Raw genomic sequence first — 25,441 nt, 5'->3', positions numbered from 1 at the left:
GCTGTGAGGAAAGTCCGAGGATCTGAATGCTGGGAAGTCGCCGGGCTTGAAGGCACGCTGAGCATTATTCTATGGCATTTCTATACATCAATAGTGAACTTACAGAAAGAGAGAGTTAAAAAACAATCCCATTTACTATTGCACACACAAAAATTAAGATACCTAGGAATAAACTTAACTATGGAGGTAAAAGACCTCTACTCATAAAACTACAGAATGTTGAAAAAAGAGATAGAGAGATAAAGGAAGATATAAACAGATGGGAGAACATACCATGTTCATGGATTGGTAGAATCAACATCATTAAAATGTCCATTCTACCCAAAGTAATCTATAGATTCAATGCACTCCCCATTAAAATACCAACAGTATATTTCAAAGACCTAGAACAAACTCTCCAAAAATTCATCTGGAATAAAAAAAGATCCCAAATAGCTGTGGCAATCCTGAGAAAGAAGAATAAAGTAGGAGAGATCTCAATACCAGATATCAAGCTGTATTACAAAGCCACTGTTCTCAAAACTGCCTGGTACTGGCACAAGAACAGACATATCAATTAATGGAATAGAATAGAGAACCCAGAAATTGACCCAAACCACTACGCTTAATTAATATTTGACAAAGGAGGCAAGAGCAAACAATGAAGTCAAGAAAGTCTCTTCAGCCATAGCCGGTTTGGCTCAGTGGATAGAACGTCAGCCTGCGGACTGAAGGGTCTCGGGTTCGATTCTGGTCGGGGGGCGTGTACCTTGGTTGCGGGCACATCCCTGGCGGGAGGTGTGCAGGAGGCAGCTGATCGGTGTTTCTCTATCATCGATGTTTCTGACTCTCTATGTCTCTTCCTTCCTCTCTGTAAAAAATCAATAAAATATATTTAAAAAAAAAAAGAAAGTCTCTTCAATAAATGGTGTTGGGAAAATTAGACAGATACTTAAAAAAAAAAAAGAAACTAGACGACCAACTTACACCATACACAAAAATAAACTGAAAATGGATAAAGGACTTAAATGGGAGATGGGAAACTATAAAAATCTTAGAAGAACCCATAGGCAGCAAAATTTCAGACATGTGCCAAAGCAATATCTTTACCGATACAACTCCTAGGGCAATGGAAACTAAAGAGAAAATAAACAAATGGGACTACATCGAAATAAAAAGCTTCTGCACAGCAAAAGAAACCATCAACAAAACAACAAGAAAGCCCACTGCATGGAAGAACATATTTGCCAATGTTATCTCCGAAAAGCGTTTAATCTCCAACATTTACAGGGAACTCATACAACTTAACAAAAGGAAGATAAACAACCCAATCAAAAAATGGGCACAGGACCTACATAGATACTTTTTGAAAGAGAACATAAGGAAGGCAAGAGACATATGAAAACATGCTCAAAGTCACTATTATCTGAGAGATGCAAATCAAAACAACAATGTGGTACCATCTCACACCTGTCAGAATGGCTATCAACAAATTAACAAATGACAAGTGCTGGAGAGGATGCGGAGAAAAAGGAACCCTCGTGCATTGCTGGTGGGAATGCAGACTGGTGCAGCCACTATAAAGAACAGTATGGAGTTTTCTCAAAAAACTAAATATGGAACTCCCATTTGACCCAGTAATCCCACTTCTAGGAATATATCCCAAGAAACTAGAAACACTAACCAGAAAGGATGTATGCACCCCTATGTTCATAGTAGCACAATTTACAATAGCTAAGAATTGGAAACAGCCTAAATGCCCATCAGCAGATGAGTGGATTAAAAAACTGTGGTACATCTACACAATGGTACATCTACACTGCTGTAAAAAGGAACTCCTACCATTCGCAACAGCATGGATGGTCCTGAAGAGCATTATGCTAAGCAAAATAAGTCAGTTAGAGAAAGATAAATATCACATGATCTAACTCATTTGTGGAATATAATTAACAACATAAACTGATGAATAAAAATAGATCCAGAGACTTAAAAGCATCGAACAGACCATCCAACCTCAGAGGGAAGGCAGGGGAGGGTGCGAGGGTGGGGTAAGAGATCAACCAAAGAACTTCTATGTACGCATATAAGCATAACCAGTGAACACAGACAGTAGGGAGTGAGGGCATGTGCTTGGGGGTGGGAGCAGCCGGGGAGAGTTTAATGGGGGGAAAAGAAGACATATGTAATACTTTAAACAATAAAGAATTTTAAAAAATTAGAGAAACTCCTGGTAAAGTTCTCTTCCTACACCAGTTTTTTTCCAACTAAATCTTTTAGAAAGGAATGGGAGACAATTGTAGGGTCTTTCTCATTTTTATTTCTTAATGATGAGCTTAAAATCAGTATGCCCCATGCAAAATTTTGGTACTCTTCCTTCCCACCTTTTAAACTTTATTTATTTATTTCCTCTGGATACACATGAATTTAGTTTTTGGGTTTTGTCATTAATTGCTAAGAAATTTTAAGATAAAAATGCAAAGTCATTAACATCACGAGATACAAGGGCACTTTGGATTCCAAAATATCTTTATAGTGGGGGAGTAAGAGAAGCCTCACGTGGAGAACCAAGATGGCGGCATAGGTTAACGCCGGAGTTTGCTGCTTTGAACAACTACTTCAAAAGTGAAACCAAAAAACGAAAGGGACATCACCCAGAACCACAGGAATGCTGGCTGAGTGGAGGTCCTACAACTAGGAGGAAAGAGAAACGCATACGGACACTCAGAGGAGGCGCAGTGCTGAAGTCAAATTCTGAGGTGCGGAGTGCGCGGAGCGGGCTGGCGGCGGAGGGCGCGGTTGGCGTTTTCAATCGGGAGAGAGTCGCAGACTCTGAGCTCCAGATACAGGCGAGTCTTTAGGGACTGTCTGGCTTCGGTCAGAGCGAGTGCAGCTTTCACTCCGAGGATTGCAGCCGTTGCTGGGACTCAGAGAGGCAGAGCCCCTGGGGACAGGACTGAGAGCGGCCATAACTGCTCTCTCCCGCCCACCCTGTTGATCCTGTGCGACCCGCCCCGCCCAAGCCCTGCACACAGGCATTTGCCGGATAGCCTCAGGCAAAGGCTAGATTAGCACCTCCCTAGAGGACAGAAGTTCTCTCACTGCTGACACAGCTGATTCTCATAGCCACTTGGCCTAGAGGTCAAACCCTCCCTGGTATTAACTACAAGACTGCACACAAAGACCACTAGGGGGTGCACCAAGGAAGCATAACAAAATGCGGAGACAAAGAAACAGGACAAAACTGTCAATGGAGGATATTGAGTTCAGAACCACACTTTTAAGGTCTCTTAAGAACTGTCTAGAAGCCGCAGATAAATGTAGTGAGATCCTCAAGAAATCTAATGAGACCCTCGATGTTATATTGGGGAACCAACTAGAAATTAAGCATACACGTACTGAAATAACGAATATTATACAGACTCCCGACAGCAGATCAGAGGAGCGCAAGAATCAAGTCAATGATTTGAAATGCGAGGAAGCAAAAAACACCCAACCGGAAAAGCAAAATGAAAAAAGAATCCAAAAATGCGAGGATAGTGTAAGGAGCCTCTGGGACAGCTTCAAGCGTACCAACATCAGAATTATAGGGGTGCCAGAAGATGAGAGAGAGCAAGATATTGAAAACCTATTTGAAGAAATAATGACAGAAAACTTCCCCCACCTGGTGAAAGAAATGGACTTACAGGTCCAAGAAGCGCGGAGAATCCCAAACAAAAAGAATCCAAAGAGGACCACACCAAGACACATCATAATTAAAATGCCAAGAGCAAAAGATAAAGAGAGAATCCTAAAAGCAGCAAGAGAAAGAAACTCAGTTACCTACAAGGGACTACCCATACGACTGTCAGCTGATTTCTCAACAGAAACTTTGCAGGCCAGAAGGGAGTGGCAAGAAATATTCAAAGTGATGAATACCAAGAACCTACAACCAAGATTACTTTATCCAGCAAAGCTATCATTTAGAATTGAAGGTCAGATAAAGAGCTTCACAGATAAGGAAAAGCTAAAGGAGTTCATCACCACCAAACCAGGATTATATGAAATGCTGAAAGGTATCCTTTAAGAAGAGGAAGAGGAAGAAAAAGGTAAAGATACAAATTATGAACAACAAATATGCATCTATCAACAAGTGAATCTAAGAATCAAGTGAATAAATAATCTGATGAACAGAATGAACTGGTGATTATAATAGAATCAGGGACATAGAAAGGGAATGGACTGACTATTCTTGGGGGGGAAAGGGGTGTGGGAGATGCGGGAAGAGACTGGACAAAAATCGTGCACCTATGGATGAGGACAGTGGGTGGGGAGTGAGGGCGGAGGGTGGGGCGGGAACTGGGAGGAGGGGAGTTATGGGGGGGGGGAAAAGAGGAACAAATGTAATAATCTGAACAATAAAGATTTAATTAATAAAAAAAAAAAAAGAGAGAAGCCTCACGTGTCACTTGCTTATTTTTTAAACTATTACTCTCAATCCAAACATATAGATTAGAACAGGTGACTTTATTCCTGGCAACATTCATGGAAGGGCCAGATTCCTCATAAAAAGACAAAATAAGTTTGATTGGGAGCCGACCATTGCCCTACTCACCCATCAGCAGAATTATGGAAGTCAAGAGGCAATCTTTTTCCTTTTTAAAAAGCAAAGGAACAAAAGAAGGTTGAGTGGGCCCACATTACAGTGCATAGCTCATCAGGATCAAGGCCGGCACCTCTGAGCAGCTATGTCATCTGCACTACAGCTTTTACCCCGGAAGGTATTTGAAAATACTTTACGCTCAAAATATAGAGTATCCATTCCTTGTCCGTGAGGTCCCAAGTATAAATCTAAAGTGATAATGGGCTTCTTCAGTCCGAAGGCAGGACTTCTTGGCAGTAGAGTGTCTCCAGAGTTTCACAAAAATAAATAAAAGCAGCAGCTAACGTCTTTTCAGCTTCTTGACCTCTCTGCATTTCGTTGCTTCTTCCTCCCATCTCATTCCCTCAAAGTCCTCTTGCATACCGGGTCTTAAACTCTTTGCTTCTTCCTTCTGCTGTTCTCTCCAACTACTCTCTATGTAACATAAAGCATAATCACTTTCATCTTTGTATTTTTTTCAGTCATAGACAAAGAAGGTGCTTGGATATTTTTTTCCTGAGATTCTCCTTCATCTTCGATAAAATCTTCCATTTCGGAGTCATAGTCCTCATGTTCCTCCTCTTCACATTCTCACGGTCTTTTGTAATCTCTAGGGAAGGGAAACTTTTCAGGACCTTGGGCAGATCTGTAGCCAGCTAAGGAAGGCTTCATTCCATTCATCTGTCCATTGCTGGGCTGGGTAATGATATTCTTAGAAGATACTGTTTCTGAGACAAAAGTGCATTTGGGCTTATGGGGAGGATCTGAGCTACTAACTCTTCACCCAGGTCCCAAGCTGCTCACTGGTCTTCTAGGGCCTGAACTGCTGATAGGCCGTCCAGCTGGAACTGAGCCACTTACTGATCCCCCAGGGCCACTGACTGACCTCCCAGCGGGGGGGGGTGGGGGGGGGGCATTGAGCCACTCACTGGTCATCGGTCATGTGGACGGTGCATAGGCCACCCAGGGCCACCAGAACTGACCTCTGACTTCCCAGAACCACCTGAGCCACTGATGTGTCGTCCAGAGCGCCCTGTACTACTGACTGTCCTTCCAGGAGGATTTGAGTCACTGGCTGGCCTCTGGGTCCCACTGATTGATCGCTCAGGTCCTGAGCTGGGGCTGCCATTCTGGCACCTGGGCATGGAGCCAGAACTAACTGTAGGCCAAACACTCTCTGTGCTGGGCTGCCCAGGAGCTGGGCTGGAGCTGCCTGGCTGCCTGACACCTGGACTCTTAGCCTTATGTGGGGTGACCACGGGTCCAGGTCTGGAATGGCTAGGATGGGGAGGAGATTTTTGGCTTTGTGCTCAGTAACAGATTTCTGAGTCCCATTAGCAGAAGCCTTTGGAACACTTGGTGAATAGGTGCTCGAGTGGGTCTTTCCAGCCCCATTGAAAACAGGCCTGCATGGTCCTCCCGAAACGAGGGTTGGGAGCAGTTGCTAGATCCTACTCTGGGCCTCTCTCCTCGCATGGATTTGGATGAAAACAAACCTAAATGTTTCTTATTAGCTGTGCTGGGTCTAGATTTCTTCTCAGTGCGAGGAAGGGCAGTGCCCTTGGGAGAAGGATGCTTGTCCCCAGAAACTCTGCTAGGTTTCGTGCCCATACTTTCTGTCTGAGAGGGCACCTTTTTGGTCAGAGGCAGTCCTGCATCTGCCTCCGGTTCCTTTTTCATATGTCTTCCTTCCCTCCCTGAGTTCTTGTGCAGTCATAGGCCACTTTTCTGGTTTTATTCACTACCTTGATTTCCACTGGTTCGTACTGCTTTTTCTCAGCCAGCCTGAGTAGGTCAGTGAGGTCATGATGGTGGGGCACTTTTAAGGGGAACCTTTGGTTTATTTTCAGCTTTGGGAGGAAGTTCTTGCTCTTCTTCATACTCCTGCTCTGATGCTGCCTGATTGTATTCTAAGAATTCTTCCTCTTCTTCCATCTCATACTCTTGGTCTGTTCCCTGACTAGTGTGGCTTTCCATTGCCTGTCTTTTCTTTGACTTTTCCTCAACAGGAATCCCATTTAACCATGGAAATTGTCCTTTGTCCTCTTGGCCATAGCTCTTGCTTTCTTGTCATGTTTTAGCTCAATTCACTTTTTGAGTAGTTCTTCTTTTCTCCTTTTCCTCTATGGCTTTTCTTCTGAGCTCCTCCTCTTTTCTTTTGAGAAAAGCTTGCACACTGCTGATTGGACGCCCTTAACTTTTGGGTCTTTTTGGCTGGACCCACTGCCAAATTATACCTTTTCAGTGTGCTGTTGGTTCCTTGTCCCTTAGAAGCTATCATGAGAATTTCCCTGAAATCCATGTTGACCGAACTGGATAGAATGGGCCCCCTCTCAGAGAGGGATGAGAACGCATCTTACCCGGCGGCCAGCTGCAGCCAAATGAACTGGCTGGCCGCCTCTTTCCTACCTCTACTCAGCACCCCCACTTTTGGCGCTGTCCAAGGTGGTCCGCCCACCCCCTTCCTCAAACCGCTTATATCCTTACAGGTCCAACGCTGCGCTCCCACCTTTGAAACTTTAAATAAGTTTTACATCCACAGATAAATTAGTAGATTGTTCCACATTCATTGACATAATCATTCAGTTGAGAATAAGTTACTTTAGTTTAATTGTTAAATCTTAGTTCAGCCTGGCTGTTTGGCTCAGTGGATTGAGTATTCTCTCAGGCACCAAGAGGTCGCTGGTTCGATTCCTGGTCAGGGCACATGCCAGGGTTGTGGGCTCAATCCCCAGAAAGGGGACATGCAGGAGGCTGCCAATTGAAGTGATAGCTCTATCTCATCGATGTTTCAGTCTCTCTCTCCCTTTCCCTTCCTCTCTCTCTGAAAATCAATATTACCATATATTTTTTAAAATCTTAGTTCAGAAAATGGTGATGGACACGTACTCCCAAAATGTCTGAATACTTGCTTATATGGTGAAGAAACAAAAGTTCATATCGATTTTTTTACTAACAATCAATAATCTTACTTATTTAATATCTTTTTATTTATTTCAGAAAGGAAGGGAGAGATAACATGCATATAAATACATATCCTTTAAAACAGTACATGAAATATATAATCAAAGAAAATGTACAATGGCAACAAAACACATAAGATGCCTAGGAATGATCCACAATCTGTACAAATAAAACTTTAAAATGCTATCCAATAACAGACCTTGAACAACTGGACAGTTACATCATATTCTTGGGAAGAAAAATCATAATGATGTCAATCTCCCAATGTTGATTATAAATTTATTATGATTTGATTAAAATATGAGCAAGATTTTTAAGACCAAAACAAGCTCATTTAAGTTCACATGTTAAAATGAAAAATGTAAAAGAAAATTCTGGCCTAACCAGCATGGCTCAGTGGTTGACCCATGTATCAGGAGTTTATAGTTCGATTCCTGGTCAGGGCACATGCCCTGGTTGCAGGCTTGATCTCCCCAGTGGGGAGCGTGCAGGAGACAGCTCTCTCATCATTGATGTTTCTGTTTCCCTCTCCCTTCCTCTATGAAGTTAATAAAAATATTTTTAAATAGAATTCTGAGAAAAACAAATAAATGAATAAAAGCTACCCCAACCAGATAGAACAATGTATTGTGTTATAAACTACAGTAATTTAAAAACTTGGGCAATGTCCTGAAAATAGATAAACTGATGGAACAGAAAACAAAGTCCAGTAATAGACTCAAATACATATGGAAATTTGGTAAAATAAAAATATCTCCTTAGATCAGTGGGAAAATATGCATTATATAATAAAGAATGTTGGAAGAACTGAATGGGGAAAAATACTGAACCAAAATCAACTCATTTTACTCATAACTAATATAAAAACTGAAGGCTACTGAAAACCCAAGGGTACAAAGTTATCAAAAGTGAAAGAATGGAAAAAATATATTAAGCAAACATAAGCCAAATAAAAAGCATATGATAACACAGAAGACTTGAAGGCAAAAAGCATTACTATAAATAAAGAGCACTTCATATCAATAATTTCATTTTGCCAGGAATATCCAAATTCACAAGCACTTCATAACATGAAATCAAAGTACATACAAGAGAACTACAAGGGAAACTAGATACATTTATAATCATAATAAATTTAATACACCTCTCTCCTTCAGAGACAGAGCATACCTCTTTCAGAACCAATAGCCTCACACAAAGACTTCAGTGAGGATGCAAAACACTTCAACAACCTGAACAGCAAACTGCATTCAACATTCAGATAACCCACTGTACCCATCAACCTTTCCTGCTAAAGGCATGAAGATGTTATTCCCAAGTTACACATGCATACAAGTCCTTTGGTTGATCTCTCCCCTGCCCCCACCCTCCCTTGTCTTCCCTCTGAGGTTTGCCGGTCTGTTTGATGCTTCTCTGTCTCTGGATTTATTTTTGTTCATCAGTTTATTTTGTTCATTAGATTCCACAAATGAGTAAGATCATGTGATATTTATCTTCCTCTGACTGGCCTATTTAGCTCAGCATAATGCTCTTCAGGTCCCTCCATGCTACTGTGAATAGTAAGAGTTATTTCTTTTTTTACAGCTGCATAGTATTCCATTATGTAAGTGTACCACAGTTTTTTAATCCATTCATCTGCTGATGGGCACTTAGCTGTTGCCAAATCTTAGCTGTTGTAAATTGTGCTGGGTGCATACAATTTTTCTGCTTGGTGTTTCTGATTCATTGGGATATAGTCCTAGAAGTGAGATTACTGGGTCAAATGGGAGTCCCATATTTAAGTGTTTGAGGAAACTCCATACTGTTTTCCACAGTGGCTGCATTCCCACCAGCGGTACACAAGGGTTCCTTTTTCTCCACATCCTTGCCAGCACTTGTCGTTTGTTGATGATAGGAAAGTTCCTAGTTTTAAAAGTTCTGAAACACACTCCTAAATAGCATTTCATTCAGCACTTAGAGGTGCTCCACTATAGCCACCCCCTGGTCCTGCTGGCCCGCACTGAGGCGCTGCTCCCCAGAGGCACACGCGGTGGCAGCGGAGGGGCCCTGCAATGATTGCTTAAGGGAACCTGCTGGACCATGAAGCAGGTTTCAACTAACTTCAAAGAACTGAAATTATATACAATATGTTTCTTGTTGTCATTGTAGTTAACCCAGAAATCAGGAACAGAGGTACCTAGAAACTCCTTCTATTTAAAAGTTGTGAAATACATGTCTAACCCAAAAAATACATCACAATTCAAGTTAAAAAGTAAGTCAAACTGAATGATAATACCACATACCAAAACTTATGAAAAAATGTGCACTCATAAATGCACATATTAGGAATAAAAGTTGAAAATTTACATTTTTTGCAGCCATATAAAAATCTAAAATAGTAAATTAAGTAGAGAGAAAACAGAAGAAAGAAAATGTGCACATGTAGAGATGTCTGAAGGGGGATATACTTAAAATGATAGCAGTTTTTTTAACTCTTAGGGTAGAATTTTGAATTAACTCTATATTTTATTGCTTAAGTAAACTGCACACACAAAGCTATTTTCATTTTAGGAAAAATGTTCTAGAGGAAAACATGGGATAATCTACACTAATAAAAGAGAAACATGCAAATTGGTGTCACTCCGCTACAACCACCAGCCAATCAGAGAAACTATGCAAATTAACCCAACAAAGATGGCGGTTAATTTGCATACACAGGCGTGGAGCGAAGACTGAAGACGGACCAAAGGCCTGGGTCCTGGGTGCCGGAGTAAAACCGGTGCCGGCAGCCAGGGGAAGGAAGGCCTATTGCGCGAATCTTTGTGCAACAGGCTTCTAGTCCTATAATAAAAGGCTAATACGCAAATTGACCAAATGGCAGAACAACTGGTCGCTATGATATGCACTGACCACCAGGAGACAGAAGCTCAATGAAGGAGCTGCCCCCTGGTGGTGAGTGTGCTCCCACAGGGGGCATGCCACTCAACCAGAAGATGGGCTCACCACTGAGTGCAGCAGTGGTGGCAGGAGCCTCTCCCACCTCCGCAGTAGTGCTAAGGATGTCCAAATGACAGCTTAGGCCCCTCAGTAGGACATCCCCGGAGGGCTCCCAGACTGCAAGAGAAAGCAGGCCGGGCTGAGGGGACACCCCCCCCCCCCGCCCAGTGCACAAATTTCATGCATGGACCTCTAGTTTATAAATGATAAGCTAGACTGTTGTGATGGCAACACAAGTTTTTTCTTTGCTCACCAAGCCTGGTCTCTTAGTCTAAAGAGAATAAAAATTCTTCCTAATTGTTTAGCCCAAAGTGGCTCCTTTCATAATCTGCACCTCTTCATGTGCAATCCCAGCAGTTCTGAGAAAGGGAACCCCTAAAGCTTGGAGTCCCTGGAATCTACCTGAGCCTGGTTCTAACATTTATAAGCAATGTTCTTTTGAACACAGAACAGTTTTCTCAGGGTTTTCATTTTGCAACTTGGAAAAAATCCTTTTTTTTCTTTTTGGTTAGTCCTCACCTGAGAATATTTTCTCCATTAATCTTTTAAAGAGTGGAAGGGAGGAAGGGAGCAAAAAAAAGAGAGAAAAGTCAATGTGAGGGAGACACATCGATTATTTGCCTCCTGTACTCTTGGGGGATCAAACCTGCAACTCAGGTATTGCCCTTGACTGGGAATCAAACCTGCGACTCTTCCCATGCGGGCTGACCCTCTAACCACTGAGCAATACCAGCCAGGCCAAATTCTCCTGTGTTATAGCTCAGAACATTCATTGCTGACAGACTGAGCCTCAGTGCCTTCCCTCTGCCTCCAGAGAGACTATAAGATGGGACCACGCAGCTCACTGGACTGACAGGGAGCAGTGCTCTCCAGATGCTGGTGTTCAGCTGCAGGACATGCTCATGAAAAGTGGTCCCACAGGAAATGTTCACTAATGTCCACCTGAATCTCGAATCAGGAAAAATCCTGCTAGTCATCCTGTATCTGTGACCTACTGTTTGCCCCATGTCCCAACACCATCTACACTAATAAAAGACAAAGATGCTAATTGACAGTACCTTTGCTAAGCCATAAGCCACGCCCACCAGCCAATCAGAGTGACTATATGCAAATTAACCCAACCAAGATGGCAGCCAGCAACCACGGAGCTGGAGCAAGCAGGAGGCTTGGTTGCCCAGGCAAAGGAGGAAGCCAAGCTTCCTGTGTGCCCTGAGCTGGCAGTGGCCTCCACAAAAGGCAACAAAGTTTCAATTATAGAAGCTAAATAAATCCCAGATACCTGCTTCCAGCAAGCCTCCACTGGGAGCTTGGGTGGCTGGGGGCCATGGCCAGCCTGCAAACAGCCCTCAGCCCCTCCCCAGGCTGGCCAGGCACCCCATGGAGGACTCCCACCCTGAAGGGGCTGTGGTCAGCCTGAAAACAGCCATCAGCCCCTCACCCAGGCTGGCCAAACCCTCAAGGGGTGAGGGTCCCTGCTGGGGGGCTTGGCCAGGCTGCAAACAGCCATCAGCCCTTCACCCTGGCTGGCCAGGCACCCCAGCGGGGACCCCCACCCTGAAGGGGCTGTGGCCAGGCTGCAAACAGCCATCAGCCCCTCACCCAGGCTGGCCAGGCACTCCTATATAATAAAAGGGTAATACGCAAATTGACCCTAACAGAAGAATGACTGGGAATGACTGGTCACTATGACACACACTGACCACCAGGGGACAGATGCTCAATGCAGGAGCTGCCCCCTGGTGGTCAGTGCACTCCCACCAGGGGAACTCTTCTCAGCCACAAGCCAGGCTGACAGCTGCCAGTACAGCGGTGGTGGTGGGAGCCTCTCCCACCTTCTCAGCAGCACTAAGGATGTCCAACTGCAGCTTAGGCCTGCTCCCCACTTGCAAATGGACATCCCCCAAGGGCTCCCGGGCTGCCAGAGGGATGTCTGACTGCCAGCTTAGGCCCGATCCCCCGGGGAGTGGGCCTAAGCCAGCAGGTGGTCATCCCCCAAGGGGTCCCGGACTGCAAGAGGGCACAGGCCAGGCTGAGGGACCCCCCCTGGGTGCACAAATTTTTGTGCACCAGGCCTCTAGTTTATTTTATAAGGCACATTTTCACAACTGATCTAAGGAGACATCTTTATCTTATAAAATTTATGGATGGATTTTGGTAACTTACTAAACCTTCTATTCTGTTCAGTTAATTTGCATACAAATGAATGTGAAGAACAATGAGGTAATATTTGGTATATAAAATGCTTTGGGAAGTGGTGGAGCAGGGTGATATTTAGGAAAAGCACAGCACACTTGGCAGGTTATGTTTCTAAGACAACCCCAAAACAATAGGACATGTACAGGTGGGGGTGGTCAACAGGCTCCTGTTTGGAGCCTTAAGGACTAAAGCTGAGGCAAATAGGCTGATGTTCCCTCCTGGAACCAGGTATCATCATGGAAACCTCTTAGGAAGAAATGGGGGAGAACTACAGGTTCTTTCTTAACTTACCTGACAATTTAAAATCAACATGCACAATGCAAGGCTGTGTCCTCTTTATTCCCACCTTTGGACGGTAAATAAAAGCTTTACATCCAGAAACTAAATTAGTAGGTTGTTCCAAATTTCATTGATAAAATCATCCAGTCCCAAAAATGTTTCTTTAGATAACTTGATAAATCTTAGTTCAGGACAGGGTGAAGTAGATGTACTTCCAAAGTTTACACTCTATGAAATATCTGGTTACTGGCTTATGTGGGGGTCTAATAATCAAATAGATATGACGCAGATTAGCAACAGAAAATACACGTATGGATCGGCCCCTCACGTACATGAGAGAGTCAGAGACCCTGCCTGCAGGAGAGGCTGAATCAAAAAGAAAACGTGGGTACACAAGGCATCTGGAGCTTGGGGCCTCCCAGTCCTTGCAAAATGATATGAGCAGATGCTTTAGGAGATGCTATCCCTAATATGTACACTAGGGGGCAGCAGAGAAGAGCATTTCCTTGGTCAGGAAAAGGGGCGGGGCCACAGGTTCTTTCTGAGTCCTGCTCCTCCACAAACAGCTTAAGATTAAGATTCCAAGTATTGGCATCAGGTGGCAGAATTTTGATCCCTTCATGAGGAATGTGAACTGTCTGTGACACCAGTATTCTTTAGATTGGTAAATGCATGAACAAACTCCTTTCTAGAAATAAACTTTCTCATAGTACAATTTTTTATGTTCCACAGGACATGTTTGCTAATACAGTGGGGCCTTGACTTACGAGTGTCCCGACTAACGAGTTTTTCGAGATACAAGCTGTCTCTCGGCCGATTTTTTGCTTTGAGTTGCTAGCTAAAATTCGGGTTATGAGCCAGCTTCAGATACCCCACCGCTAGTTGGCGCAGCGAACGTCACAGTGAACGCCACAACATCAGCCCAGCATCACGTGTCTCACTCATTCACTGATGATTTGACATACGAGTAATTTGAGTTACGAGCTCCGTCACGGAACGAATTAAACTCATAAGTCAAGGCCCCACTAAAGTCCCAATGTCTTTAGTTCCTCTATAAGATGAAGCTGTTATAGTGTACCCCGTGAATCACAGAAGGATGCCACAAGAAGTTGAATTAAAGAATCATATTTATTGTAAATCCGGGACTATGAGGGGGCATTTCACTCTCCCAAATCTCGCAGTGTCCTCCCAGCTGCAACACCAGATTTATATAGGCAAAATCACAAAGGTATTGATTACATCCCAGGGTTTAGAATGAGGAACCTGCTTCACAAAAAAGCAGTTTACAGAAGCAGAATTAAGCATGTTAATTATAGAGTTGGGTCTCCAGATCACTGCGTTCACAGGAACACATTATCTAGAGCCCTCGGGTCTTGGGACCACTGAGTTGACAGGGAAACATTATCTGGAACCCTCAGGTCTTGGGATAATTGTGCTGTCCTGGTTCCCAGATACAGAGGAATTTGCTTTCTAAAACCAGTAAGATCACAATCAATGGGATATTCACATTACAATCAATAAGGCATTCAATCAAATGGGATGATTTATATAATTCAGAAAATCAAAATAACTTTTCTATTGTTAAGCCAAACAGCAGGGTTAGTTAAACTACAGTTTCTACCTGATATGATTGCTGCCATACTTCAAAGCAAAGCATGAATAAATCGATGTTCAGTAACCCCCCTCCTCACCAAACTCTCACTATATCACAGCACACACTACACTCACACACACACCGTTTCCCACACCAGCCACCCCTGCTGGCCCTCTGTAGGCAGACACTCTTCCTGCCTCATCTTTGCTCAGGTTTGTGGAGACGACCCCGGGCCCATGGAGATGCCTCGACTGTCTGCTGAGGCTCAGCGACATGGCCACCTGAGGCAGAAGTATCTCGGGCTCGCTTCCTGGCCGGGCCGAGCTGCGGGGCCGTCACTGGACGCCGGCACCACAGGCTGACCACACAAGCGCCATGTGGGTCAGAGAGGAAACTCAGGTGCTCCCTGCCAAGAACATGACCCCCTGGGAGAAACTGCAGGCACCTGGATATTGTTGCTGTTCTTTTCAAATGCTCACTCTTTAAGGACCATTCTACACTGTAACTAAGAATCAATGAGCTTGATTTTTTAGTTTCCAGAATTTGCCATCAAAAGCTTTTCTCTTTGAAATTGTAACATTTGTCATATTGTGACTTTCTCAGATTACCTACAGGGGACACAATTTCATTTACATAAACTTCTGGTTTCTAGAACACCATGTGTCCAGACCCTGACCTCATTTTAAATTCAAAGAAAGTTGTTCCTACTTTATTTAATCATTAAAAAACTCAAAAATAAGAGAGTTTTTCTACCTCCTCACATGATATTTCTTCATGTTTTTTTCCCCCAAGCTTAAACTGTCTATATGTGTGTGTGTGTGCACTTAATCACCACTAATTATAGAGAGAGAGAAAGGAGGAGACAGACAGAGAAACATCCATGTGAAAGAGAAACATGGGTTGGTTGCTGGGATCCCAGCCCCACCCTTTGATGTGCACAGGAGGACAGTCCAGCCGACCGGCAGCTCTACACAGGTTTCTCCGTAGCTAACACACATCATCATTGTTTTTGTAAAGCAAAACAATGCTTTACAAAACAAAAGTAGCTTATCACAGAAGAAGGAACAGGAGAGAGCCAGGAAGGGCACATTGCTCTCTAGACAGGAGCCTAGGGGCCCTGTGGCTCCCTGAGAAACAAAACTCCAAGTGGCAAAAGTGAGCAGAGAAAGCTGGCCTCACTGTGGCACCAGCTCTCATCCTGACCACAACCCCATAGCCAGCCCCCCACCACCCTCAGCTCCTCCCCCTGCTCCCCTCTCCCCTCAGGTCCAGCCATGCTGCTTCCTTCTCTTCCTTCTCCAGGCAGTTTCTGCACTTTGGGAATGTCAGGGAATTTGTACAGTTTTTCTAAGTTGTGGCGTCTAGTATTAGGAAACTATTTATGTCACTTACTTCAAACCTAAATTGGTAACTTGTGTTTTCTCTTTTTCTTTCTGATTAGCCTAGTTAGGGTTGGATAACATTTATTGATTTTTTTCCAATAAACAATATGTGGTTTCAGTACATTTGTATAGTGTTTGTTTATCTACTCTTTCACAAGTACTCATGTCTTTAACTTCTTTAGCTATAACCTTGGGCCTAGTTTGCTCATTTTTCTAGCTTAAGGTGGCAGTTAGGGCTACTGACTTTATGCTTTTCTTTGCATCTAATATAACCACATTTTTCTTAGTTACCTAATTTCATTCCACAAGTTTTAATGGGTTGTGTTTATATTCAGTTCCAAATATAGTCTAATTTTTCTTGTGATTTTTTGTCTTTGACCCTTTTATACCGAGGGCCATTTGGTATTTTTAACTTACAAAGTTATGAACTTAAAAATTAGCCTGTTGTACTTGGTCACACATTTAATTAACCTCCCCTAATGCCATGGCGGGCCAGACCCAGTGATTTCTCAGGCCTTAGAAAGGCCCGCCAGCCAGACCTTCCCCAACCCTGATGCAGAAGATTGTAGTTTTATTCCCAGCTATTTTTGTGACTGAATTCTAATTCTAAACTTTCATATTTTATATGAAAGAACATACAATTCTTTTCCACTGAGACATTTTTGTGGCCTAGAAAGTAGTCTATGTTGGTGAATATTCCCAATACATTTGGGTGTAAAATGCTCTCTACTGCTGTTGGATAGAGGTTTCTATAAATGACAATAAACTTAAATCAAGTAACAAACCATAACTCTCAGGTTCAGATATTCTATATCCTTGTTGAGTTTTTTCCCTAATTTGTTCTATCAAATTCTAACACTCTTGAGAGGAGAGTGTTAAAATCTCAAGGTTTTCTAGAATTGTCTATTGCTTCTTTCAATTTTGTCAATTTTGAGTATTTTGAAGTTATAGTATTTAATCATACATATTTAGGAGTATCTTCTTGTTGAAATGATCTTTTCATTATTATGGAATAGCCCTTTTTAACACTGATGATTTTCATTGTTCTAAGATTTCTTTAATGTTAATTCATATAACCACTTCACTTTTCTTATATTAATGTAGTCACCACAGCTTTCTTATAAGAATTTTTATGTCATTTTAAAGAAATCATTTTACTTGCAAACCTCTTGGTCCCTTTATAACTTTACAATTAAAATTTGGAGAGCAGGGTGTGGGGAGCTGATATAGGTTTAAGCGTCAGACTGACCTGTTGGCAAAGTCACAAACAAGTCCCAGCTTAGAGGGCACAGTCCTCTTAGCATAATTAGGCTTGACCTATAACACTCCCTAGATCTTATCTGGGAAGCTAATGGGCTGAGGGAAGTGCAGGAAGTGTAACTATGGCCAAAACAAGTGAAACTCACAAGAACAGTGTAACTATGGTAACCACTACCTTGTTTACCTCTGACTATAAAAGGTCGGTGCGGCCTGAGCACCAGTGGAAGTCCTTCCTCTTGAGTTGGACTTACACGCCTGGCCCCCCAATATTCCCAAATTATCTCTTGTCTTTTCTCTTTTATTTGTGTGCAGCTCCTCTTCCAGATCCTGAACCCTGAACCACGCGGGACGTGGAGGGAAACATTTACAACAGCAGGGGCCAGCTGGCGTGGCTCGGTGATTGAACGTTGTTGATCTATGAACCAGGAGGTCCTAGGTTTGATTTCCAGTCGGGGAACATGCCCGGGTTGCGGGCTCGATACCCAGTGTGGGGCATGCAGGAGGCAGACAATCAATGATTCTCTCTTATCATTGATGTTTCTGTCTCTCTCTCCCTCTCCCTTCCTCTCTGAAGTCAATAAAAACATATATATATAAAAGTGAGGTGGGGAGAAGGGGGCATCTGTAATACTTGGAACAATAAAGATTAAAGAAAGAAAGAGGGGGACTATTTATGAAGAATTAATCCACTTAATAAATTCAGAACTATCCTTTAAAAAACTAAAATAAAATTAGATGGTTGGAGTTTTTTTTGGTACTAAGTATCTCAGTGAGCCTTTTAATCCAGTCATACATTGTCTGCCTTTTTTATTTGACGATTTAGTCCACTTCTTATTTCATTTCATTTGTTTTTTTTAAATATCCTCACCCGAGGATATGTTTACTGATTTTATTTATTTATTTATTTATTTATTTATCTATTTATTAGCAAGAGAGGGAGAAAGAGAGACACAGAAACATTAGTGTGAGGGAGAAATATGAAAATATCGAAACCACAACCTAGGTATGTGCTCTGACTTGGAATCAAACACTCAGCCTTATGGTGTATCAGGCGATGCTCCATCCACCTGAGCCACTGACCAGGGTTAGCCCATTTATTTTTGATGAAGTATTTACCCATCTCAGGTTTAATCCTACCATCATTTTACAATTTGTTTTTATTGGCTGACTCATTTAATTTTTTTCTCTCTCAAACTTTTTCCTTTGGGCTCATGGATTATCTTTGAGCTCCATTTCATGTCCTCTGCTGACCTATCAGCAATGGCTTTATTGGTAGTGTTATTGTTTTTATGACTGTTATTGTTTCAGTCATGGTCTAAGATTTACCTATTTGTCTTTAACTTATCGAAGTCTAGCTTCATATCACAGCATACCACTTCCATGCACTATTAAAACTTACAGTACTGACTTTGTTTTCTCTTGCATGATCCTTTTATTTTTAATTTACTCAGCTGATTTGCATTTAAAATAATAATTTTTAGTTTCCACATTTTACTATTCTAGTGATTCACAATTTATCATTTCTGCCACTTTTATTTTTAACTTTTTCCAGTTTATCCTTGTTGTGAGAATATCATGTGCACTCCCCATGTGTCATGTCGAGAGGGATGCAGAGAGAGGAGAAACCTGCTGGCGCCTCGCCCAGGGCCAGGCTGGAGCCACCACTACGTTGGAGAACATTCCCTGGAATTTCCCGCTGTGGTCCAGCTGAGGAGGTGACATAACCAGGAAGGAAGAAGGCAGCTGGAGACCAGTAGGAAGGGCGAGATGGCAAGAGGGGTTGCTCAGAGCAAACACACACACACACACACACACACACACACACACACACACCGCCTGTGGCATCCGTGGGGCGACCCGCATCGTCCATGCAGCAGCAAAAAGGTGGGTGGCTGCTGGCGGCGGTGGAGTCCACACCCGCAGAAGGAGCCAGTGGGGAGAGAGCCACAGTTTTGATTCCCTTTCCCCCCCTTTTTCTTTCTAATTTCCAAACCAACTCTGTGGGGGAGGTGGGAGCCTTGGCCTAGAACAGTGATGGCGAACCTTTTGAGCTCGGAGTGTCAGCATTTTGAAAAACCCTAACTTGACTCTGGTGCCGTGTCACATATAGAAATTTTTTGATATTTGCAACCATAGTAAAACAAAGACTTATATTTTTGATATTTATTTTATATATTTAAATGCCATTTAACAAAGAAAATCAACCAAAAAAATGAGTTTGCGTGTCACCTCTGACACTCGTGGTTTTGAACTCTATATCCAGTAGTTTGCTTTCCTCCATTTCTGTCATTTGTGATCTGTTTGTCTCCGCATTTTGGCTGCTTCCCTGTGTTGATAGAGTGGCTTTGTGTGCTAGGTGTTCTATAGGGCCCAGTGGCTCAGCCTCCCCAGTCACCTGAGGTGGACACTCTTGGTGCACCCCTTTGTGGGCTGTATGCACAGTCTTGTTGTAGTTAAGCCTTGATTGTAGTTGGTATCACCAGGAGGAATTGACCTCCAGGCCAATTGTCTGTGAGAATCAGCTGTGTCTACAGTGGGAGAACTTCTGTGCTGGAGACACCCTTCTGGGGCAAGACTTGCATCAGTGGGGCTTTGGTGCTCACTGAGTCTGCCCCCTGAGTGTGTCCCTTATGGATCGGAGGAGTTGTAATCTGGATGGTCCCAATCTGCCCACTGGGTACACAGGCTCTTGGATCCCTAAGGAGGTGCTAGTTTAGCCTCTGCCTGAGGCTACCCAGCAGGAGCTATGGAGAGATATGCAGTTTCCTCTTCCTTGTTTGGGGTTTGGAGGTGCCCAGATGAGGCCCAGCTGTGAAGCAATGCAAGCTGCTGTGGGGCTTTGAGCCTTCTTTTGGATGTTCTGGGTCTCTCTGACCCAGCTGTAGTTTGTTAGGTAATTTTAGATCTCAAAGGGCCAGCCCATTCATATGCAAAAGCCTCTGCTCGAAGCTTGGGTGGGGCGGAGTCTCAGGGAATCAACAGGGTGGAGCAAGCAGCTATGGCTGATCCTCAGTCCTACCCTAAGAGGCCCTGCATCTCAGTGTCCCGGTAATCGCTGCAAGCACCTCTGAGAGAAAATCGCCCTCGAGTTCCAACTGATGCCAGACAGTCCAGTTTCTCCCCATATGAGTCTGGGTCCCCAGAGACTTGCCCAGAACTGGAGATCAGAGAAGTTGGGAGCTTGTGTCTCCCTCCCGATTGAAAAAGACACCACCGGCGTCCCCCATTGCCAGCCCTTTCTGTGCGAGCCTCGGTACCTCTGCACTTTACTTCTACACCTCCTCTGAGTCTCAGTGTGCTTTTCTCTTTCCTTCTAGTTGTAGAATTTCCACTCAGCCAGCCTTCCTGTGGTTCTGGATGATGTCCGTTTTTTCTTTTAGTTGCATTTTTGAAGTGGTTGTGCGAGGCAGCAATTTCAGGTGTTTACCTACGCCGCCATCTTCGTTTCTTCGGATTTGAGAGAATTTTGTTGAGTATATTAGCACCTATGTTCATCAGGGATATTAGCCTGTAATTCTCTTTCTTTGGGGTGTCTTTCTCTGCTTTTGGGATTAGGGTAATGCTGGCTACTTAGAAAAAACTTGAAAATGTTCCTTCCTCTTCAATTTTTTGTAATAGTATGAGGAGGGTAGGTTTTAGTTCTTTGAATGTTGGTAAAACTCTCCTGTGAAGCTGTCCAGCTCAGGGATTTTGTTTGCTGGAAGGTTTATTTCTTTTTCAGCTTCAATTTCCTCCATAGTTATCAGCCTATTCAGATTTTCTAATTCTTCCTGATTGAGTTTTGGAAGATTATATTTTTCTAGGAATATGTACATTTCTTTGAGGTTGACCAGTTTGTTGGAATAGAGTTGTTCATAGTATTTTATTTTTTTATAATCCTTTGGAATTCTGTGAGGTCTGTTGTTATTTCGACTCTTTCTTTTCTGATTTTGGTTATTGTGGTCCTCTCTCTTTGATCCTAGATGACAGATTCATCAATCTTGTTTATCCTGTCAAAGAACCAGTTCTTGGTTTTATTGATCTTTTGTATTGTTTTTTGGTCTCTATGTCATTTATTTCCACTCTGATCTTTATTTTCTCCTTCCATCTACTCACACTGGGATTTTCTTGTTGCTCTCTTTCTAATTCTTTAAAATAATCTATTACCTGTTTTTCTTGATTTTTGAGGTAGATCTGTAGTGCTATGAACTTCACTCTCATAACTGCTTTCACTGTGTCCCATTGTTTTTAGATTGTTGTGTTTTCATTGTCATTTGTCTCCAGGATATTTTTTTTATTTCTTCTTTGATCTCATTGGTAACCTAATCATTGTTTAATAACATGCTATTTAGTCTCCAAGTGTTTAATTTTTTTATTGTTTTTATTGTAATTGATTTCTAATTTTATGCCATTGTGATCTGAGAAGATGCTTGATATGATTTCAGTCTTCTTGAATCTGAGACTCTGCCTGTGTCCCAATATGTGGTCTATCTTTGAAAATGTCCCATGTGCACTTCAGAAGAATGTATATTCCATAGCTTTGGGGTAAAATGTTCTGAAGATATCCATTAAGTTCACCTGATCTAGTGAGTCATTTCAGATTGCTGTTTCTTTGCTGATTTTTTTTTGTCTAGAGGATTTATCTAGTGATGTCAGTGGGGTATTACAGTACCCTATTATGACTGTATTGCTGTCGATCTCTCCCTTGATATCTTCCACAAGTTTTGTATATATTTGGATGCTCCTACATTGGGTGCATATATGATTACCAGAGTTATAGCCTCTTGTTGTATCACTCCCTTTATTATTATGAAGTGGCTTTCCTTATCTCCTATTATGGCCTTCACTTTCAGATCTATTATGTCAGATGTAAGTATTGCTACCACAGCTTTTTCTTCCCCCATTTGCCTGAAAAATTTTTTTCCATCTCTTCACTTTCAGTCTGTGTGAGTCTCTTGTTCTGAGGTGGGTCTCTTGTAGACAGCAGATATTTGGGTCATGTTTTCTTATCCATTCAGCCACTGGATATCTTTAGATTGGAGCATTTAATCCATTTAACACTGAATGTTCTTATTGATAGGTACTGGTTTGTTGCCATTTTTAATCTTTATGCCTGTTATTTCCTCTTTTTGCAACAGTCCCTTTAGCATTTCTTGCACTGCTGGCTTGGTAGTAATAAACTCCTTTAGCCTTTTTTTTGTCTGTGAAGCTCCTGATTTCACCTTCAATTTTGAATGATAGCCTTGCTGGATAAAGTATCCTTGGATTCATTCCCTTGCTTTGCAGCACTTTGTATACTTCATTCCATTTCCTTGTGGCCTGATGTGTTTCTGCTGAGAAATAAGTTGATAGTCTAATAGGAGATCCCTTGTAGGAAACTCTCTGTCTCTCTCTCTTGCAGCCTTAAGATTCTCTCTTTGTCGTTACTGATTGTATTGTAATTACGACGTGTCTTGGTGTGGGCCATTTTGGATCCATCTTATTTTGGACTCTCTGTGCTTATGTGACTTTTTTCTACCCCAAATCAGGAAAGTTTTCTGTCATTATTTGTTCAAATAGGTTTTCTAATCTTTGCTCCTCTTCTTGCCCTTCTGGCACCCCTGTTATACAGATGTTATTTTATTTCATGTTGTCCCAAAACTCCCTTAGGGGCTCCTGCTTTATAATATTTTTCTCCAATTGCTATTCAGATTGGGAGTGTTTCCCAACTTGTCTCCCAACTTGCTAATTGGGTCTTCCACTTCTTCTAGTATACGGTTGAAACCTTCCATTGTGTTTTTTTGTGGCTATATCATTCTTGATTTCCTCTTGATTCTTACATAAGTTGTTGATTTCTCATCCAGCTGGTTTAGGAACTATATGACCCTTATTCTGAAATCTTTTTCTGACATATCGCATGCCTCATTTTTATTTAGTTCCTTTTCTGCCACATCTTCCATTTCTTTCTTTTGGGGGTTGCTTGTCTCCCCATTTTTGCTATCATCTTAGGGTCCAGGTGTCAAGTTGCACAGGGCCTGTGGCTAAAGCAGTGGACTTGGTGGGAGGGTTGAACACCCTGCGTCTTGCCGGAGGGCCCAGACACTGGGTCATGCAGGGCCTGCAGTTGAAGAGTCAAGCTTGGTGGGAGAGCTGAGCAGGCTGGAGTCCCAGAGTCTGTGGATCTGCAGATAAGGTAGCATGTCTTTGGCCAGAGTGGCTTTAGGGTCTGGTATGGTGTCTGAGGCCAGTCTGGGTGGTGGTGAGGCTAGGCTCATAGTCACAGCAGCTCTCCCCTTCAAGATGGTGTGGTTTCTGTGCCTGAGCCAGCTGCCCTGAGAGTGGTTGCATTGGTAACAAGGGCTCCCCATCTAGCAGAGCCCGGTCTGTCTGCCCCCAAGACTCCTGTAGGATCTAACTGTCCCTCACTCACATACACACACACACACACACACACACACACACACACACCACACTCCACACACTCCACTATCACTCTCTCACTCACACTCTCTTCCTCACTGCCATCCTACCGGTCACCATCTTTACTCCCCTGTTCATATATTAATTTTGTCTTCTGTGCTCCTAATCAATTTCCCTTTCTCTTTTTTTTCACTACTCAATTTTTTAAATTCTTTTCTCTCTTCTCTTTTGCTTTTCTTTTCCTAATTTCTTGACTTCTTTCACTTCCTAAATTTAGGACTATCTGCTCTCTCCTCTACTCTTCTTTCAATTATTTTTCTTTCTTGTCTTCTGATTTCTTCTCGTCCTCCTTTATTTTAAACCAGCCGTGGGCAAACTATGGCCCGCGGGCCGGATCCGGCCCATTTGAAATGAATAAAACTATTGAAATAAAAGACCGTACCCTTTTATGTAATGATGTTTACTTTGAATTTATATTAGTTCACACAAACACTCCATCCATGCTTTTGTTCCGGCCCTCCAGTCCAGTTTAAGAACCCATTGTGGCCCTCGAGTCAAAAAGTTTGCCCACCCCTGTTTTAAATCATGGTTCTTCCCCTATTCCTCTAATTCTTTAACATTATTTTCTTTACTTAAGCTCTGCATCTACAGATTCAGACCCCCATTTTTTTCTGGGTGTTTTTTGTTTGTGCTTTGTGGTTTATTTGTTTGTTTTATTGATTTTTCTTCCCATATTTTTATTTTATTTTTTCTTTCAGCATTCTTGCTCACTTTTCTCTTTTCTCATTCTCTTTTCTCTAGTGGTCACTGTTGTTGGGGCTATAGGCATCTTGTGTATATTCATGTTCTGTTCCTTCTGTGTTGTGTCTTATCATTTTGTATTTTGTGTTTTTTGCTCAGTACCTCCAAAACGGCTATCACAGTGTGGCAGGGAGTGAGCCACATAATAAGACACCCTGAGAGGAGACTCCATCCATAAATGGGACAATAACATTCAAGGACCAACTACATGAGGAGAACCCAAATATCTCAAGTATTTGGGGGCCACCTTAGAACAACCAGCCCAGGAACCTTAGAGACTGCACCATTGCGTCCCACAAAACATCTAGTACATAAGATCAATTAAAAAAATCTGTGTGGCATAGCAGTTTGATCCAATACATAGAAACAATGACAGCTGTGATGGCCGGGAAGGAGGTGGAGGCCTGAGCAGTGGGGCGAGGCCGGGCGGGGCCAGGCCCACGTGAGCGAGAGGGGTGGAAAAGCTCCTAAGGACTCGCTCTCGTCACCCTCCCATGGGAAGGCCCCGGCCACACGGCCTCAGCTGGGGCAGCGGCTGATTCCTCCACCTGGACCGTGACCTGCGGCCCCAGCCCCGCCCAGCCTCCCCAGCCACCCCGCCGGGGTTTTCCTCCTCCTTCCGCAGGGAAATGGGTGAGGGTGGGCGACCTCCCTCTTGCTGCCGAAACCCAAGTCCACCCACGGGCTGTTCGCTAGTCGTGACCGGCTCCCGAGCCAGGCCTGAGGTATTGCCTCCCTTGGAGGTTGAGGCTGGGGGAGCCGTGGCCCTGACAGCGTTTGGTTTCCTGGGTCCAATTCGGGAAATGCTCGGGAAGATCACCAACCGCCCTCCCAGGGGCAGACTGAGCAGCTTTCTCCAGCTCCGCCTCCACCTGCCCACGGGAAATAACAAGGAGGGAGACGTGGGAGCCATCACCAGCCCCTCTGTGCCCCAGAATGGCCTCTGGCTAAGGAACACGATTTGGATGCCCTGGAGCACACGTTTCCTGGACCTCACTTGGTCACCTATGGGGT

At 43.2% G+C, this 25,441-nt stretch overlaps 1 pseudogene across 1 annotated transcript; it reads right to left on the bottom strand.

The window, feature by feature from the left end:
• Positions 1-4,898: 4,898 nt before the first annotated feature.
• On the bottom strand, positions 4,899-6,899 carry LOC308523971 (protein SPT2 homolog; annotated as a pseudogene). The gene has a single exon. The product of its transcript is annotated as a protein SPT2 homolog (transcript).
• Between the last annotated feature and the right edge of the window lie 18,542 nt (positions 6,900-25,441).

Source organism: Myotis nattereri (genome assembly GCF_964212035.1).
Source record: "Myotis nattereri genome assembly, chromosome: 9".
Taxonomy (NCBI): Eukaryota; Metazoa; Chordata; class Mammalia; order Chiroptera; family Vespertilionidae; genus Myotis; species Myotis nattereri.
This window is presented reverse-complemented; position numbering and strand designations above follow the sequence as displayed.